The 17,722-nt window shown below is 42.3% G+C and overlaps 1 long non-coding RNA gene across 1 annotated transcript; it reads left to right on the plus strand.

The window, feature by feature from the left end:
- The first annotated feature begins 207 nt into the window (after positions 1 to 207).
- On the plus strand, positions 208 to 6,756 carry LOC309374425. Its single transcript, XR_014170582.1, has 2 exons — positions 208 to 268; positions 6,567 to 6,756. It is a non-coding gene; the product is annotated as an uncharacterized lncRNA (long non-coding RNA).
- The last annotated feature ends 10,966 nt before the right edge of the window (positions 6,757 to 17,722 follow it).

Here is a 17,722-nt window from a genome sequence, read left to right on the forward strand (position 1 = left end):
CTTCTCCAGGCTTTGATTATGAGAGCAAAATTTAAACATCCAATAGTCTAGATAGAAACCACTGGGTAGTCAGGCTAATGGTTACTTGGTTGCAGGTGTTTACTGGCCATTGCTGTTGGCATGGAGATAGTCTAGGTTGAATGGAAATATGCCAGTCTGATGTCACATGTGATGTCACAAAGAGGCTATGCTTTAAGTCTTGGTAAAGCCAAAAGCAGTTAACAGTCAGACTGCATCTCAGCCCTGTCAAGATGGATCTCCATAACAGGTGATGAATAGTTTTATTTGGGGGATATATTAACTTTTACTATTGGGGACAAGTTTTAGATAGGTTTGCCAGTTTGTAACCCATCAAGTTTAGGCCAATAGATATACATTCACAACCCTGTACCCATCAAATAATCAACTTTATGTCTGACTTTGGGATGGATTCATACAACCACATTTCCTTTCTCAAGAACGGTTGGAAGGTATGTAATTTGAATGGCTATTGCTCTCTGCTCCCTGCTGTCAGGGTGCTGTCAGAAGATCCTGGCTGGTTGCCCAGAATAGTATAAAGACAAGGAAAAGTTTCATACATTCCTTTTTTATTTCAAACTTTACAGAGAGAGGCTATAGAACCCAGCCTCTTGGTTAATGGTGTTGTCCTGAGTAAATCTCCACCACCCACTTCCTCATTCACCAACCTCATTATCTCCTCTATGGATGCCACTAAGTGCCCTCTGTCTTAAGCTCTCCTACTTTTAAGACTTGCCAGATTCTGGGAGATGGTGGGTCTGGGATGCTTTCTAGTGACAACATGTCAGCCAGGTGTTGCTCTGGCTCTCCCATGATTTCCCAACTTTTCCCCTCAACTACCTCTAAGCTGCTACCTCCCTCAAATCCCTGTTGTAAATCTATACTATCTTCATTTTCCTCCTCCCTGGAAGGGTCAGGATGGGGAGGCGGTCTCCACCACTTCTCCTTCTCTGCCCAGCCCTTGATATCATCACAACTATAGCATCATAGCTAAATAATAATTTATATAGCATATATAGCTCTCTTGAGTCACTCTTGTGGGGTTGAATGGCACATCGGAGCACTGTGATGGAAGCCAGAGCACACCAAAACGCCGTTTACCTTCCCACCACAGTGGTACCTATTTATCTACTCGCACTGGTGTGCTTTCGAACTGCTAGGTTGGCAGGAGCTGCGAGAGCAATGGGAACTTACTCCGTCAGGGGATTCGAACCGTGCCAACCTTTCGATCAGCAAGCCCAAGAGGCTCAGTGGTTTAGACCAGAGCGCCACCCACATCCCTACTGTAGGTAATGCCAAGTGAAGAATGGACATTGTGAAGCATTGGGAGTTGTAGCTTAACAATACCTGGAAGGTGCTACATTGACTACTGCTGAACTACTGGTATCAATGATAGACCATTTCATAATGATTGTATTTATGCAGTACAACTTTATAGAGTTATAATTCCATTTTTGTTCTGACACTCGCTGGGGAAAATCTATTCACTTCTTTATTTAAATCTCAGATATTAGCCTGAATGTGTGTGTGTGTGTGTGTGTGTGTGTCTGTTCAGTACTAATATGAAATCTGCTTCCAGTGTTGACACAACTTTTTGTAAGACTAAACTTTTCCCATCATGCTTCTTTCTATCATTTCATCTTGCTGCTTGTTATACGGAAAACAAGACTGACAAGTGGTGTCTCATAAATCAGCCAACTTTGTGTACCTGTTCCCCATGCGCTCTGCACCACTGGCAGACAGCTCCAGTCCTACAGAAAATGCGAAATGATTTTGACTTATTTTCAGCTAGGAAAAGCACAGCTAATTTATACTGTGGTGACATGTGTTCCTGAGAAATTACATGACTGCATTCCAGTGGATAGACATAACTTGTCACTTCAGCTGCCGTGCAGACCTAAACTAGAGTGACACGCCAGCTTGACATAAATACTGTATTGTGTTTGACTGATGTGTACCTGTATATCCTTTGCTTAATGAAAAATGGCAAACAGCCACAGCGAAGGTTGTTTAGGGTTCAGTAAGTTTTTAGTAGGAGGGAATTAAAGGTGAGCAGCTTGAACTCTGCACTTAACTTTTGGAACAAGCCAACAGTAGCTATGCATCCAGTTCTATTATATGCTGTTATCCTTGACAAGCATGGCATTGAACCCAGGTTCTTTGGGATAAAACAGGTTTTGACTTTAGATTATGCAAGTGTCCCTCAAGGCTTTTCGCCATTCAGTTACATTGAGTTCTGGGTAGAAATGTTGATGCTAACTTTCACAACATGGAGATGTGAGTGGGCTTGCACGTTCCTATGGCCCTTGTGAATGAAGCCGTCAGGAGTTTCATACTCCCAGCAGGGTCACCCAAGGCAGTAAGTTCAAAGGGGAGGAGCTAGACAAAGAATGATCTAAGAAGTCCTCAACGGCAGAACAGGCAGATGTTAACAAGTGGTATGTTACAATGGCTGTGAAGGCTGCAGCAGATCAGAATATATTGGTCATTGTGATACTCATGCCATCGGAATAGAGTCTTACTGCGAAAACTGTGCATTGGTCAGCGTGCACTGATCTACACACATAAAACAAATTCACGCACAGACATCTTCCAAAAACCCATCCCAGACTCAAACCCCCAATTGTCCCATGGTGATTGGCAAATGGTAACAGGGGCAGGGGCTGTGAAATCTGGAAGCCCCTAGTCATGAACCGGCACATAGGTAGTGGATACAGATTCAGTTGCTCTGACTCAAGGAATGAGGCAGCTGGGGAGCTGTATCCATGACTGAGCAACCCTACTTAAGATCCACTCTGCTCACCCCAAAAGGGGGAGGGGCTAGAAAAGGTGCCCTAAACATAGTCTGCCTTCCTTTACAATCTTACTCAGCTACAAGTGATCGCCAAAGAAGAAGAGAAGATATTGGGGTAGGGAATGTTCTTTCAGTTCAAAGGCCACATTGCCTTCTGGACAACTTTTCAGGTGTCACATGACATGGGTGGGTGGGGACAGAGGCAAAAGTGGGTGGAGCAATGCATGTGGATTTTATTTCTGTACTGTAGACAAGTCAGGAAGTCAGTGATCCAAGCCCTGGAATGTAGCCTTGGAAAATGCCCAACCATGGCAACCCCTGCCCCTAACTTAAATCCAATTGATTTCAATGGGTCTACTTTGGTTAGCACCCATCTGCCTAAGGAGACAATGAAGGAGTGTGTTTCTGGGGATGAAGTTAACTGTTGGGACTACTGGAAGGTTACAGCACCTCCCTTGCTACACTGGCTGCCCTGCTTATCTGTCTGTTTCCATGCACAGTGCAAAGTGCTGGTCTCATTAAGCAAAGGATATAATGTCTAAATATGCATATACATTTATACACTTACACATTAATGTATAAATATACATAGAATCCAGAATTAGGTCTGCTTAAGCAGCTGTTTATAGGGAACACTTCCTTGCAAAATGCTCGTCATCACCTATAAAGCCCTACACAGCCTAGGTCCAAGTTATCTGAAAGATAATATCCCCTCATATGAAGCTGCCTGGGGTTTGAGATCTTCAGGGGAGGGCCTTCCCTCAGACCTGCCACCCTCACGGGCATACATGGTGGGGACAGGACAGGCCTTCTTGGTGGCGGCTCCCAGACTTTGGAACTTCCTCCCCAGAAAAGCTGGACTTGCTCCTACCTTGCAGTCCTTTCACTGGCAGGTCACAATTTTCTTGTTCCAATAAGCTTTTGGGATCGACTGCTTTCAATTAAAGGGATGGTGCTATGCTGATTTTATTGCAGTTATTGGTACATTCTAAATACAGTGGTACCTCGGGTTACATACGCTTCAGGTTACAGACTCCACTAACCCAGAAATATTACCTTGGGTTAAGAACTTTGCTTTCAGGATGAGAACAGAAATCATGCAGTGGCAGCGCAGCAGCAGCAGGAGGCCCCATTAGCTAAAGTGGTGCTTCAGGTTAAGAACAGTTTCAGGTTAAGAATGGACCTCTGGAAGGAATTAAGTACTTAACCTCAGGTACCACTGTAAATTTTATATACGTATATTGTTTTAATTCAATGCTGAATTGCATTTTAATGATTTATTTTTCTATGTTTTTAGCAGTTCTTGTTTTTATCAGTAAGCTACCTTGCGTCCCATCTGCAGAAAAGGTGAATATATAAACATCATCATCATTGCACCCCAGGTATCAAAACTTTGGGAAATGTTGGTATAGCTGCAGTTTTGATGACAGACAGTTGAAAAGTCAACTGTGGCTATTTAATATGTCTCAAGGAGAACTTTATAGCATGATAGCTGCTGTTAACTTCTACACAATAAAATTTAATTGAACATTCACCAAAAGGTTAGGAAGTTAGTCAAACTGTAACTGCTACAATTATCACCCCACCCTGTAGTCATGAACTGAAGGCAAAACAGTTTTTGTGTGCAAGATAAATAGAAGGAGCAAAGGAAGTTTCTAGATGGCTTTCAGGGTTTACACTTTGCTGCTTAGGAAAATATTTCAGTGTTTTCATTTGCAGGATTAAAGTTCCGCAGATTCAGTGTTTATGAATGAAGTTTTTTCAATTGTATTTAATTAGCAGCAGTAATGTAACTGTTGCATTAAGCCAAGGAAGGAACATTTAAAACTTGTTTTGTTTTAACACATAGATTATGGGGATTCAATGTAGGTGAATAGAGATACACAATGTAACAAAAATATTGACTTTGATTATATGTTTACTGACTCTAGATACCTTATGGTGTTGGCATGGGATTTAGGGTTGCCAACTGACTGGATAAGAATAGATTCACCTAGTCTAATTTTCTCCCTTGCAACTCATCTGCAGAGAAAAGCTGATGAGCAAATAAGATGCATATTCATAGCATGTAGATAACTCACTGTAACATATTTACACAAACTGCTGCTAAAGCATAGGAACAGGCATTTTGATAGCAACCTATCCTCATCAAAAAGATGATATGCCTCAATAGAAGAGAGGACAAAAGAGGATATAGATGTGCACAACATTTCCTATGCTAATTTTTATGTTTGCATATTACCCATGTGCCTTTTAGTCTGCTGACCAGGTAGTTCAAGGCTCATGCTCTTTCTCCTGATGGTTATCTTTGGAACTGACAGCCCTTCAAATAAAGGATGGTCCTTTATAAAGTAGGGCAACTCTAGCAGGAATTCACAAGCAGGCCACCAAACCCCCTTGGGAGAACTAGATCTTTTGCCTCTTCTGTGTTTCATGATTGATTTGAGATTATATTTGAAGAACATCTCAATATGTGTGTGTCATGACCCTCTAGATCAGACTCTTCTTCCTCAGGAAATGAAGTTGAAGATTCTGAGTGCAAGGGGGAATTGGCCTCAGGACCAGCACCAGGTATACATATCCAGTCAGAAGCATTTGCACAAGAGGAGCCCAATGTGCCATTATATATATGGCCTGGGGATGTTGTGTTGCCATTCTCCACTCAGAAGGCTTAGTGGAACCATAGTCTCCTCTACTCTTCCTGAGTCATTCATTGCTAAAGCAAGCTGGGCCCATTTAACTGAAGAGGCTTCATTTACCAAACATAGAGTTAGCAATTGGAATAGAGTTACCTCTCCTATTGAAGGCTCAGTTTGAGGATGGCTACAGCTGAAACAACACCAAACCTTTGCGCTTGTGGAGGTGGCTGCCAAAGCCCTGCAGGGAGCTGTCCAGGGTACTTCTGAAGCCTCAGCTCTGTACTTCTGAGGCCCTTTCTCAGAATGAGGGTTGGGGGAAGAAGATAAAAAGGCAAAGTCTGCACTTAGTTATTTTCTTTATAGACAGGTATACAATTACCTCACAGATTAAGGGGTAGACAACAGTTGCTTAAGTCTAAATCTATAACTAATCAGCTTCTCTTTAACAATAGTTGCTATTAGAAACCAGCTTCTTAACTCTGCAATTCTAAAGCAATCAAGGTAAAGTGGGAGACAGTGAGGAAAAGTGAATGAACGTGGTTCGTTGCTGTGCCCCTGCACAAAGAACAAAGTGTCTGTGGTTTCATACAAGCAAACAGATAAAGCATGTTGTTGTTTATCTGGCAACTAATTGACAACTGGAGACCCTAGTGCCACTGCCCCATATCACCTCCTCTGAATAGCCCTGCTATAAATAGTGGGTGGCGCTGTAGTCTAAACCACTGAGCCTCTTGGGCATGCCAATCAGAAGGTTGGCGGTTTGAATCCGCACAATGGGGTGAGCTCCTGACCCAGCTCCTGCCTACCTAGCAGTTTGGAAGCACGCCCATGCAAGTAAAAAAATAGGTGGCAGGAAGGTAAACAGTGTTTCCATGCACTCTGGTTTCCATCACAGTGTTCCATTGTGCCAGAAACGGTTTAGTCCTGCTGGCTGCTTGACCCGGAAAGCTGTTTGTGGACAAACAACAGTTCCCGCCGACTGAAAATGAGATGAGCGCCAGAACCCCATAGTCGCCTTTGACTGGACTTTACCTTTACCTCTTTTTCTTTTTTTCTTCTTTGTTTACCTTTGCTATAAAAACTAGTCATTGACCATGAACTTTGTCCTTTTCCAGGTTCTCCTATGTAAGATAGTCTAGGGTGGGCAGGTCTGCAATGATTGAAGGCATTCTGGAACATTCTGCAGGATCAACAAATGGCTCCATTGTTAACCCTAACATAAACTTGCACAGCAAGAAAGGCTGCAGGGATTTATGCAAAATTCAGTTCTGCTGCTCTGAACTTTATATAAACTAAGCTGTCTGATATAGTGCTCCTGTATGCCACCATCCTAGATCTGATGAGTCTTGATGAGAAAATGTAATACACATTACGTTCCCTGGAAAGTAATATAAAAAGGTAAAGGTAAAGGTACCCCTGCCCGTACGGGCCAGTCTTGACAGACTCTGGGGTTGTGCGCCCATCTCACTTAAGAGGCCAGGGGCCAGCGCTGTCCGAAGACACTTCCGGGTCACGTGGCCAGCGTGACATCGCTGCTCTGGCGAGCCAGAGCCGCACACGGAAACGCCGTTTACCTTCCCGCTGGTAAGCGGTCCCTATTTATCTACTTGCACCCGGAGGTGCTTTCGAACTGCTAGGTTGGCAGGCGCTGGGACCGAGCAGCGGGAGCGCACCCCGCCGCAGGGATTCGAACTGCCGACCTTTCGATCGGCAAGTCCTAGGCGCTGAGGCTTTAACCCACAGCGCCACCTGCGTCCCGGAAAGTAATATAGGGAAAAGTAAATCAAGGTAAAGAAATAAACAAAAACTCCAAAGAGCTTTCAACAATGGAAGTAGCTTAATATAGTGGAACAGTGGATGGTCACATCTCCATTTTTATTTAGAGCAAAGTAGTGACCTAGCAAGCCACCCACAAGCAGACAACTCACCATGAGTGAGTGCAGGCATAAAAAGGCTTCTTTGTTATCTAGGTGGGGGTACAGGGCTGCAAACCAATGCCTGCCTTAACCAAGGTTCTCACACAAAGATGTAGGGGTGGCTAATTTTTTAAAACACACACACACACAAAACCCTTTTTATCTATTTGATTCCCCACCAATTGTCAAAATATGTGGGATCTCGTTTGGCCAGAAAAATATGTTTGGGGGCACATGGATCGCCTTGAGCCAGCATTTAACCACTCCGATTTAGTATCTATTATTCTAAATATTACTAAAGTTGTGTATCAGAGACTGGACTGAGGAGGAATTGTGGGGACTGCCCCTCCTCTTCCTGCACCTTCCCGGAGAAGAGGAGGACAGTATAGATTCAGAACAGTGGTTTGCAGAAGGGCATAGTTCAGAGGCTGCAGAGGGGAGAAGCTGCAAAATATTGGAGCAAATACAGGAACAAGAATCACTAGAAGGGAGACAACTAACATACTCAGTGTCTCTTGAGAGCATTCCACCGCCACACCTTCCAGAACCAGGTGTGCCTTGAGAGTAGTAGAACAGAAAGCTCAGAAAGCAGAAATCACAGATCAGCTGGCACAGGGATGATGTAGAATAGGAGAGACTAAAGGCGTGGGACTTTACTTGGAACAATGCCATTATCTAAGAGAGACCACATTCCTTCGTCTCCCTCTGTGTATATTAAATAAACTACTTGGTAAGAACTCTTCTTGTTTATCTGCTTCTTGGCTGCCACTGTGCAAGGTATAGGATTCCCTGAAGCCTGACACTGTGGCTCTCTTAATGCAACAGCAGTTAGCTCACCTCTTTATTCTGAGCATAGGTTTACCCAGGTGTTGTGGTTAGGCATGCCACAGCATCAGAGTTCCTCCTCTTTGACTAATGTTCAGATTGGAATGTAGTCCTCCTTTGGGATTCTGACTCAAACAAATTCCACATTTGTGTTTCGAGGGGGGGGGATAAACACAGTGGCTAGAAAGTGGGTGGGTGGTGTCACAGTTAGTGAAAATGGGGCCACAAATTTCCTTGGAGGCACCCATCTTTTCCCCAAAACAATACCCCTAGGAGGGATAGGACATCAACACATCTCATTGCTCCCAGGGCATATTTTGTGACATACTCTGTATCTATTCCAAGCAGTCATTATCTATCAAATAAAAAGCAGGCCTTGGGTATTGGATCACCTTGTAAACAGGTGTAATGGCTTTTGTTTTGGGTGCATACATTTAGAATTGCACATGGGTGGTTTTTTTAAAATGTACATACCACTGTATAAATGGGATGGAACAGAATCACAATTGAACAGTTGCACAAGTGCTGTGATTCACCAGTCCCTACTTCTGGTCTTCCCTGTTTATAATACCTCTATGAAAATTACTTCTATCTTGACACATGTTTGCGAATACAAGGAACATTATTGACATTTTGGAACTCTTGCAAACAGACATAAATACCAAAGCAGTCCTGATTTTTATAGATGCGGAGAAGGCCTTCGACAACATCTCTTGGAAATTTATGAAGGGAAATTTAAAAGAAATGGGAGTGGGGCGGGGTTTTGAAAATGGGATTGATGCGATATATTCAGAACAAAAGGCAAAATTGATAGTTAACAATGTGGTAACAGAAGAATTTAAAATTGAAAAAGGAACACGACAAGGCTACCCGATTTCCCCTCTGTTATTTATCTCAGTTTTGGAGGTGCTCTTGAACTTGATCAGAGGGGACCGGTTGGTGCAGGGGATTCAGGTCGGAGCGAAACAATATAAACTCAAAGCTTTTGCAGATGACCTAGTTTTGACACTGCAGGAGCCAGAATCTAGTACGAAAAGAGTATTACAACTGATACATGATTTTGGTCAGGTGGCGGGATTTAAGCTAAATAAACAAAAAACGAAGGTGTTGGGGAAAAATATGACAGACACAGAGTCAGAACGGTTTCAGAGAGAAACAGAATTATCATTGGTGAAAAAGGTAAAGTACCTAGGGGTAAACATAACAGCAAAAAATCTGAGTCTATTTAAGGACAATTATGAAAAATGCTGGTCTGAAATTAAGAAAGACTTGGATAGTTGGGCAAAATTGAAGCTTTCTTTGTTAGGCCGAATTGCTGCTATTAAGATGAATGTATTGCCAAAAATGTTGTTTCTGTTTCAAACGTTGCAAATTGTGGACAAAACGGAGTGTTTCCGGAGGTGGCAGAGAGATATTTCCAAATTTGTCTGGCAGGGCAAAAAGCCCAGAATTAAGTTTAAGATATTAACAGATGCGAAAGAAAGAGGGGGCTTTGCCCTGCCAGACTTAAGGTTGTACTATGAAGCCGCAGCTTTCTGCTGGCTAAAAGACTGGTTACTTCTCGAAGACACTGATGTGTTGGATTTGGAAGGTTATAACAATGCTTCTGGTTGGCATGCATACTTATGGTATGATAAGGTTAAGATCAATAAGGCCTTTAAGAACCATATTGTCAGAAAAGCAGTGTTCAATGTCTGGACAAAATATAAAGACTTATTGGAAAATAAAACTCCAAGGTGGCTTTCACCTTTGGAAGCTAAGGCCAGAAAAACACCCAATATGGAGGCTAAATGGCCAAAGTATTCGGAAATCCTAGAAAAAGATGGAGACAATTGGAAATTGCAGAGTTTGGAGAAAATGAAGGATAAAGTGCGAGACTGGTTACATTACGCTCAGATTAAGGAAGTTTTTAAAAATGATAGAAAGTTAGGGTTCCAGGTGGAGAAATCGAAGTTGGAAACGGAACTGTTAGAACCTAAGACTAAGGTACTTTCAAGAATGTATAACTTGCTGTTGAAATGGAACACGCAAGACGAAATGGTTAAATCGGCTATGATAAAATGGGCACAGGATATTGGGCATAACATTATGTTTGAAGACTGGGAAAGGTTGTGGACCACTGGGTTGAACTTTACTGCATGTAATGCTTTGAAGGAAAATGTAATGAAAATGATATACAGATGGTACATGACCCCAGTTAAACTTGCCAAAATATACCATTTGTCTGATAATAAATGCTGGAAATGTAAAGAAAATGAAGGAACATTCTTTCACCTCTGGTGGACTTGCCCTAAAGTGAAGGCCTTCTGGGAAATGATATATAATGAGTTGGAAAAGGTATTTAAGTATACCTTCACTAAGAAACCAGAGGCCTTCCTTCTGGGTATTGTCGGCCAGAAGGTGCTAAAGAAGGACAGAACATTTTTTATGTATGCAACAACGGCAGCAAGGATACTTATCGCTAAGAACTGGAAAACTCAAGATCTACCCACACTGGAAGAATGGCAGATGTAACTGATGGACTATATGCAACTGGCGGAGATGACTGGCAGAATTCGAGACCTGGGAGAAGAAAGGATTGAAGAAGATTGGAAGAAATTTAAGATTTACCTACAAAAATATTGTGATTTAGTGGAATGTTAAGAAGGATGCTTGGTTATAAATAATTGGCCATCACCAAAATGGATCAGAATTTGATGATAAGAGAGATTAAGAGAAACAAAATTTGTAAGAGAACTTTTATATTGTATTTAAATGAGTGGCTATAAAACCGCAAATAAGATGATAATTTGCTTGAAAAAATTTATCAATGATGTAAGTGAGAGCGGGAAATGTGAGGAAGTCTAAAGATGTTATGAAATCTTGTAAAAACAAAGCAATGTTGTTTATTATTTTTGTATTTCTTTTATTAAAAACTCCAATAAATATTTATAAAAAAGAAAAAGAAAAAGAAAATTACTTCTATCTTATTGTTAACCTTGGCTTCTGGTGTGATAGGTCTCCATCAATAGTAATTCTTGCCTGAGCAGGCTTTCTGTTCCATCTTCTCCCATCTCTATTGGGTCCTAATTGCTCCCTTCCCATTGTCTCAACTTCCTCAATACTTGGACTGGGCATTTGTGACACTGTCACAATCTGCAGGCACAGTAGCATTATTGAAAACTCAAAAGAGCAATACAGATAGTTGCGTGCACAGCAAGAGGGATTTTGGACATGTATTTCCTGAGCAGCAGCCTCTCACATTGCACATCAAATCACTGTTGAAATGTGATTTTTAAAAAGCTGTTTGACATATGGCACAGGGGATCTGCTGTTCCAAGGTTTGGCATGTGGAAGCCTTCAAGCATGCCTCAAGTAGCTCTTGGGATTATGGCTTGTGTGTGCATTACAGCACACATAGGGCTTTGGGTTGGGGTGTACAGCTGTTTCCATCATTGCATCTTTGTGCAACACAGGGCAGTGGGGTGAGTGCTTGAATTCCTACCTGGCCTTATTACAAACACTAAGTCCTTGTCAGGTATAGATACATATGCCAATCCTTCTCAACACTTTTTTCTTTTTTTAAGTACAGAGAAAACTAAGCTTTGCTTCTCTAATAGAGCAATGTGATGCTATCCCACATCAAAATGGATCCTTGTTTAATTGCATTAATGGGCTCCTAATCCGTGCTCTTTTCCTAGAAAAAGAGGTGTTGGAATTCACCATGAACACCTCCCTTGTTGTCTTAGAATGGCAATGACACCCACCTGAGAGGTACCATAGCTGAGTTCCCCCGAGTTCCTGCTCCTAATCAGGATTTAGGAAGGAATATTATGCCATACTGAAGCAGCATCCACCTTTTAAAAGGAAAGAAAATTTATTTTTCAAAAGGTGTGCTATTCACAGTCCATGATTCACAGCATTCAAAAGCTTTTAGGGTACTTACTTTTCTGCAGTGTTATTTCATAACATAACATTCACTTTTCAGGCTACATGCACATTGCCTCTTTTCTAAAGGACGGTGCAAATGGCAACTTCTGTAGTCTCAGAATTGTTATGTTGGTCATTATTAAAACACTCATTCATGCAAGTCTTTCATGTGCACCCTAAAAGCATGGCTGCATGCCATGGCCCATTCACACATATTGTTAAGACCTCAATGGAAATGCTTCATACAAATGGTGCAATACATATAGCCAATGTGACAACAGTGGGGCAGGGTTATTTTTGATTTGCTGTTTTGGCAAACACATTTTAAGTACATGCGGTACCATTTCCCCTCATTCATCCTCTTCAGTCTTCCTTCTCCCATGTTGTTGATTCCCCCCCTCCACACACACACAGTCTGTTTGTGGATTGCAAACTCCTTGGGGACAAGGACCTATCTATTTTTGTCTATGGAACCTTTTGCAGCAGAGGCATGTCTGCTGATAGTTCTGTCATGATGATGGTGACGGTGCAATGAAATGTCAATTGGTGCTGTCTTTCTGTGAGATTTTACAAGAGAAACAACCAATTTCGAATCTGGACAGCATGAACGCTATGCCGTTTTAAATCTCAACACTTGCCCTAAGAAAACAGTCCCTGCATTTCAGCCAATCCTGGTCTTATTCAGATTAGATGCATCTAGTAGCCTATCCACACCCCTATTTGCCCTGCTGCTTTCCCCCAGGGAAACCTGCAGTTTAGCTCTGAATCAGAACAAATGACACTTGGGTTTTCCGCAGATTGATGTTTGTTCCGATTTGATGCTAAAGAGCGGGTTTTCTGGGTGAAAGCAGCTGGGCAAAGGCAAGACCACGTGGACCCATGCGTAAAAAGCATGGGATAGGTAGAAAACCACTCAGATCTGTGCTGTGGGTGAGTCCTAATGAACCTAAATTACTCTCACACTGTGCTTTTTTCTGGGGTTACGCAGGGATTTCTGGGGATACCCCTAAACATTTTGTGAATCTAAGTTTGGCCTCATATTTCAATATGAGTGGGAAAATGAGAGTAGCCCTAAACATTTTTATTTTTTAGGGGGGGAAACACTGCTCACACTCATTAACCTCTATGGGTCTACTCTGAGTAAGGCTAGCATTGGATACCACCCCTTAATTCAGAATCACAGAATCATAGACTTGAAGGCACCATGAGGGTCAATTAGTCCAACGCCTTGCAACGCAGGAATCTTTCACCCAACGTGGGGCTCAAACCCACAACCCTGAGATTCAGAGTCTCATGCTCTACCAACTGAGCTATCCCTCAGCTTCTCTCTTTAAGGTAGGTACTGAAATGGAGGAAGTCACTTGTGTGGCCATTCCAAGGTTATACAGATAAATATCCACATGAGCACGGACCCATGTCAAAACCATAAGGATTACTCATCCTATGCCATCTTTGCGAGGAAAATCAGATTACAGGCTTCAGCATGAGCTGATGAGACAGCTTGCTTGTGAGCATAGTGTCAGACAGTTAGCAGTTTCTTCCTCTTTGGCAAATTATTAAAATGGCCTGTCCTTATCGTCTGCTGTTGCCTGGAGTCAGGAAACAGGAGGGAGGCAAACTCTTCTCACTGGAGTAAGGAACCTCGGCTGCGCAAGTTGCTGAAAACTCAATTAAGGATACATTTGTTGCCATCTTCTTTGGCAGTGGCTCAGAGAACCCTTCCCAGATTGGATTTATCTTTGTCTGCAGAGATTGCCTTTGATAGCTGGTATCACTCTGTTAACACTCGGCTCTCAGGATTGACTCCAGCTTTGATGCCGAGAGCGGGGGAAATAGCCCCTTCCCTGCGATCTGATTCAATCTTTGGAAATGGAGCCTCCTGCAATGATTTTGGGATGGGCCACCCATTGGGAAAGTCAAATGGCCACATTCTCTCTTCCTGAAAACCTGAAAACATTTCGGTAGGATTTATTTGGAGGATGGAAATATTATGCTTTTTAAAATAGGGACCTTTAAACTGGCCAACAGGCTGAACTGCCATAAGTCAAGTTGGTGTACATGCTGCTTTTGAAAGTTGCTGGTGGGGGAAGCAAAATCGAAGAACTTGCACAAATTGGTTTGCAATTTAAAATGTGGAGAAGTTTCTTTTTCTGGCGTAGGAAGGAGGATAAAGTAATGACTACCCCCTCAATCCTATTCACAGAAGCATATTCCTGAGATCAAACCCTTCACAGTATTCCATCACCAGCAATGATTCCCTGGGTGGTTCACAAACAAGATAACCTTAAACATACAATACAGAATAATTAAAATCTACAATAAGCAATCACAAAGAGAGAGGGAGCTGGGAAATTTCCTTATAATAGAGAGAACATAAACAGTTGGCAGCTTTGATTAAAGCCACAATAAGGCACAATGAAATTAGCTTAAAATGCATTTTAAAAAAAGTTGGGTAAATTTAAAAAAAAAAAAGGTTTTTCACCTGGTAGTAAAAAGACCACAGAGAAGCATGGCAAAGGTTTTCACCTTGGTAGCCACTAGCCTCACTTCATTTCTAATGATTTTTAATTACACTTATACCTCTCTTCTGAAGACCTTGAAGCATCGTCCCCCCCCCATCCCCGCCATGAATTTTGTACTCACCAACCTCATGGGATTACTTTAGGCTTAGGGACTTGCCTAGTGTCACCCAGTGAGCTTTGAGGCTAAGTAGGGATTAGCGTTGTGGTCTAAACCACTGAGCCTCTTGGGCTTGCCAATCAGAAGTTCGGCGGTTCGAATCCCCGTGATAGGCTGAGCTCCCATTGCTCGGTACCTGCTCCTGCCAACATAGCAGTTCGAAAGCATGCCAAAAATTGCAAGTAGATAAATAGGTACCACTCTGGTGGGAAGGTAAATGACATTTTTGTGCGCTGCTCTGGTTTCGCAAGAAGCGGCTTAGTCATGCTAGCCACATGACCCAGAAAAACTCTCTGCGGACAAACTTTAGCTCCCTCAGCCAGCAAAGTGAGATGAGAGCTGCAACCCCAGAGTCGTTTGTGACTGGACTTATCTGTCAGGGGTCCTTTACCCCCTTTTTAGGGATTTGAACTTGAGTCTCTCAAGCCCAGTGGTCTAGCCATTACACCACAACTTGGTGGTGGCACCCAGAGCAGGGCCTCCTCAAAATGACTTTAGGGCTTCGGCAGGTACGTGCTGGAGGAGGCACTGACGGTTCTCTAGGTTTGAAACACCACTTCAGACTGAGCCTGGAAATGGGCTGGGTACCAATTCAGCCAGTAAAGTACTGATATAATATGATCAAAATGACAGTTCCAGTTCCAATGACAGTTTCTCAACCATTTTTAAAGACAGCCTCAGGAATAATGGACTGAAATAGCATATTATCATCATTTGTATATGTGCCCCGCTTTTCCATCCCCAAAGAGGTACAAACCAGCTCAAAACTTCATACAAAAACAAGCAACTCTAGGAGGAAGAGCTTGAGCTCTGTTGGAGCAGATAGTTTGCCTGCAGTAGGTCCCTGGTTAAATCCATCTCCAGGAAGGGCCGAGGAAAGCATCCTTGACTGAAATTCTGGAGAGCCATTGCTAGCCAGGGTAAATGATACTAAGCTAGGTGGACAAATGGTGTAATTTGGTATAAGGCAGCTTCCCAGGTTCTTTGTTATCAGTTGGCAACAAAACAATATTAAAAATCTTGCATTATTTTGGCATGTTGTGCACTGAAAGAAAACTATATGAAAATGATGTACCAACCAGTGGTATTTGACTCCTAGTAAGTTAGCAAAAATGTGTAAGACAAGTACAAATACCTGCTGGAAATGTAAAAAAAAGAAGAAGGTACCTTTTACCATATGTGGTGGTCATGTAAGGTAATAGAAGCATTTTGGAAAATGATATATAATGAAATGAATTTTTTTTTATAATAACCTTTATTTTAAAACAAAACCCAGAAGCATTTTTATTAGGAATTGTAGGTACCAATATCCCAAAGGAGCAGAAAATACTTTTTATGTGTGCGACAACAGCCGAGCAGAAGCTACTAGCCCAGAGATGGAAACAAGATACGGTCCCTACCAGAGAGGAATGGCAAACCAAGCTGATGGGCTATGCCAAAATGGCAAAACTGACCGGAAAGCTCAAGAACCAAGAAGACAAGAACTTCAATAAAGAATGGGGGGAAATTATAATTTATTTAGGAGATCACTGTAAGCAGATGAAAACATTAGCAGGATTGTAATAACACTTGTAGCAAATATAATGGACAATATGGAAAGATATAAAATATGGACTATGAAATAATATGCAGTTGAAAAGGTTGACAATAGGACCCATGGAGGGGAAGATGGAAAGTCTGGAGATTCAGAAATATCTCTAAATACACTTGTAAAATCAAATAAGGGACGCGGGTGGCGCTGTGGGTAAAAGCTCAGTGCCTAGGACTTGCCGATCGTATGGTCGGCAGTTTGAATCCCCATGGCAGGGTGAGCTCCCGTCGTTCGGTCCCAGCTCCTGCCCACCTAGAAGTTCGAAAGCACCCCTAAGTGCAAGTAGATAAATAGGTACCGCTTTATAGCGGGAAGGTAAACGGCGTTTCCGTGTGATGCGCTGGTGCTGGCTCGCCAGAGCAGCTTCATCACGCTGGCCATGTGACCCGGAAGTGTCTTCGGACAGCGCTGGCTCCCGGCCTCTTAAGTGAGATGAGCGCACAACCCTAGAGTCGGACACGACTGGCACGTACGGGCAGGGGTACCTTTACCTTTACCTTTTAAAATCAAATAAAAAAAATTTAAATAAATAAATAAATCTAGCATTAAAAACTGTTACAGTGAGCCTATAAATAAGTTATCAATTTAGTACAGTGGTACCTTGGTTTACGAACTCAATCCGTTCTGGAAGTCCGTTCTTAAACCAAAGCATTCTTAAACCAAGGTGTGCTTTCCCATAGCAGCTGGGGACCCAATTTACAAATGGAACACACTCAACCGGAAGCGGAGCATGTTCTGCTTCCAAGGCAAAGTTCACAAACCAAAACACTTACTTCTGGGTTTGCAGCATTCTTAATTCAAATTGTTCATAAACTAAGCTGTTCTTAAACCAAGATACCGTTGTCCTTAAAAAAAAACACCTATTCAGTTCAAACAAGGGGATAATAATATGCTACCCATATTTTAGCCAAAAATACACACACTGCACCTGTGTTCCAGTAACCATGCTGGTGTAATGTTGAAGAGGACAAATCTACCCAAGAGCTAGCAGAAACCAAGAGAAGAACTAGGTATTAATTGACACAATCCATTCATCCAATGATAGTAACTTGCCACAAGTTAATACAAAGGAAAAGAGGTAGGTGGGGAATCAGCCAACCTATTTGACTTTATAATCATAAAACTTTGTAGCCCAGCCTGGAGCGCGCTCACAAGATACTAGTAACATATTTCATCCAGTTGGGGGGGGGGATCCACCCTTAGACATCCAGGAATCTACCGAGAAATTCTCAAAAGCCCAGCTTGACAATTTGAGAGCTCTGTTCTAATAATTGGCTCAAACTAATCTGTCTTTGGAATTATTTTCTTGTTGCTATCTCTTGCAATGGTTGGACAGCTGCCGATGTGCTAT

The sequence above is a fragment of the Podarcis melisellensis genome, assembly GCF_964234715.1.
Source record: "Podarcis melisellensis genome assembly, chromosome: 7".
Classification (NCBI taxonomy): Eukaryota; Metazoa; Chordata; class Lepidosauria; order Squamata; family Lacertidae; genus Podarcis; species Podarcis melisellensis.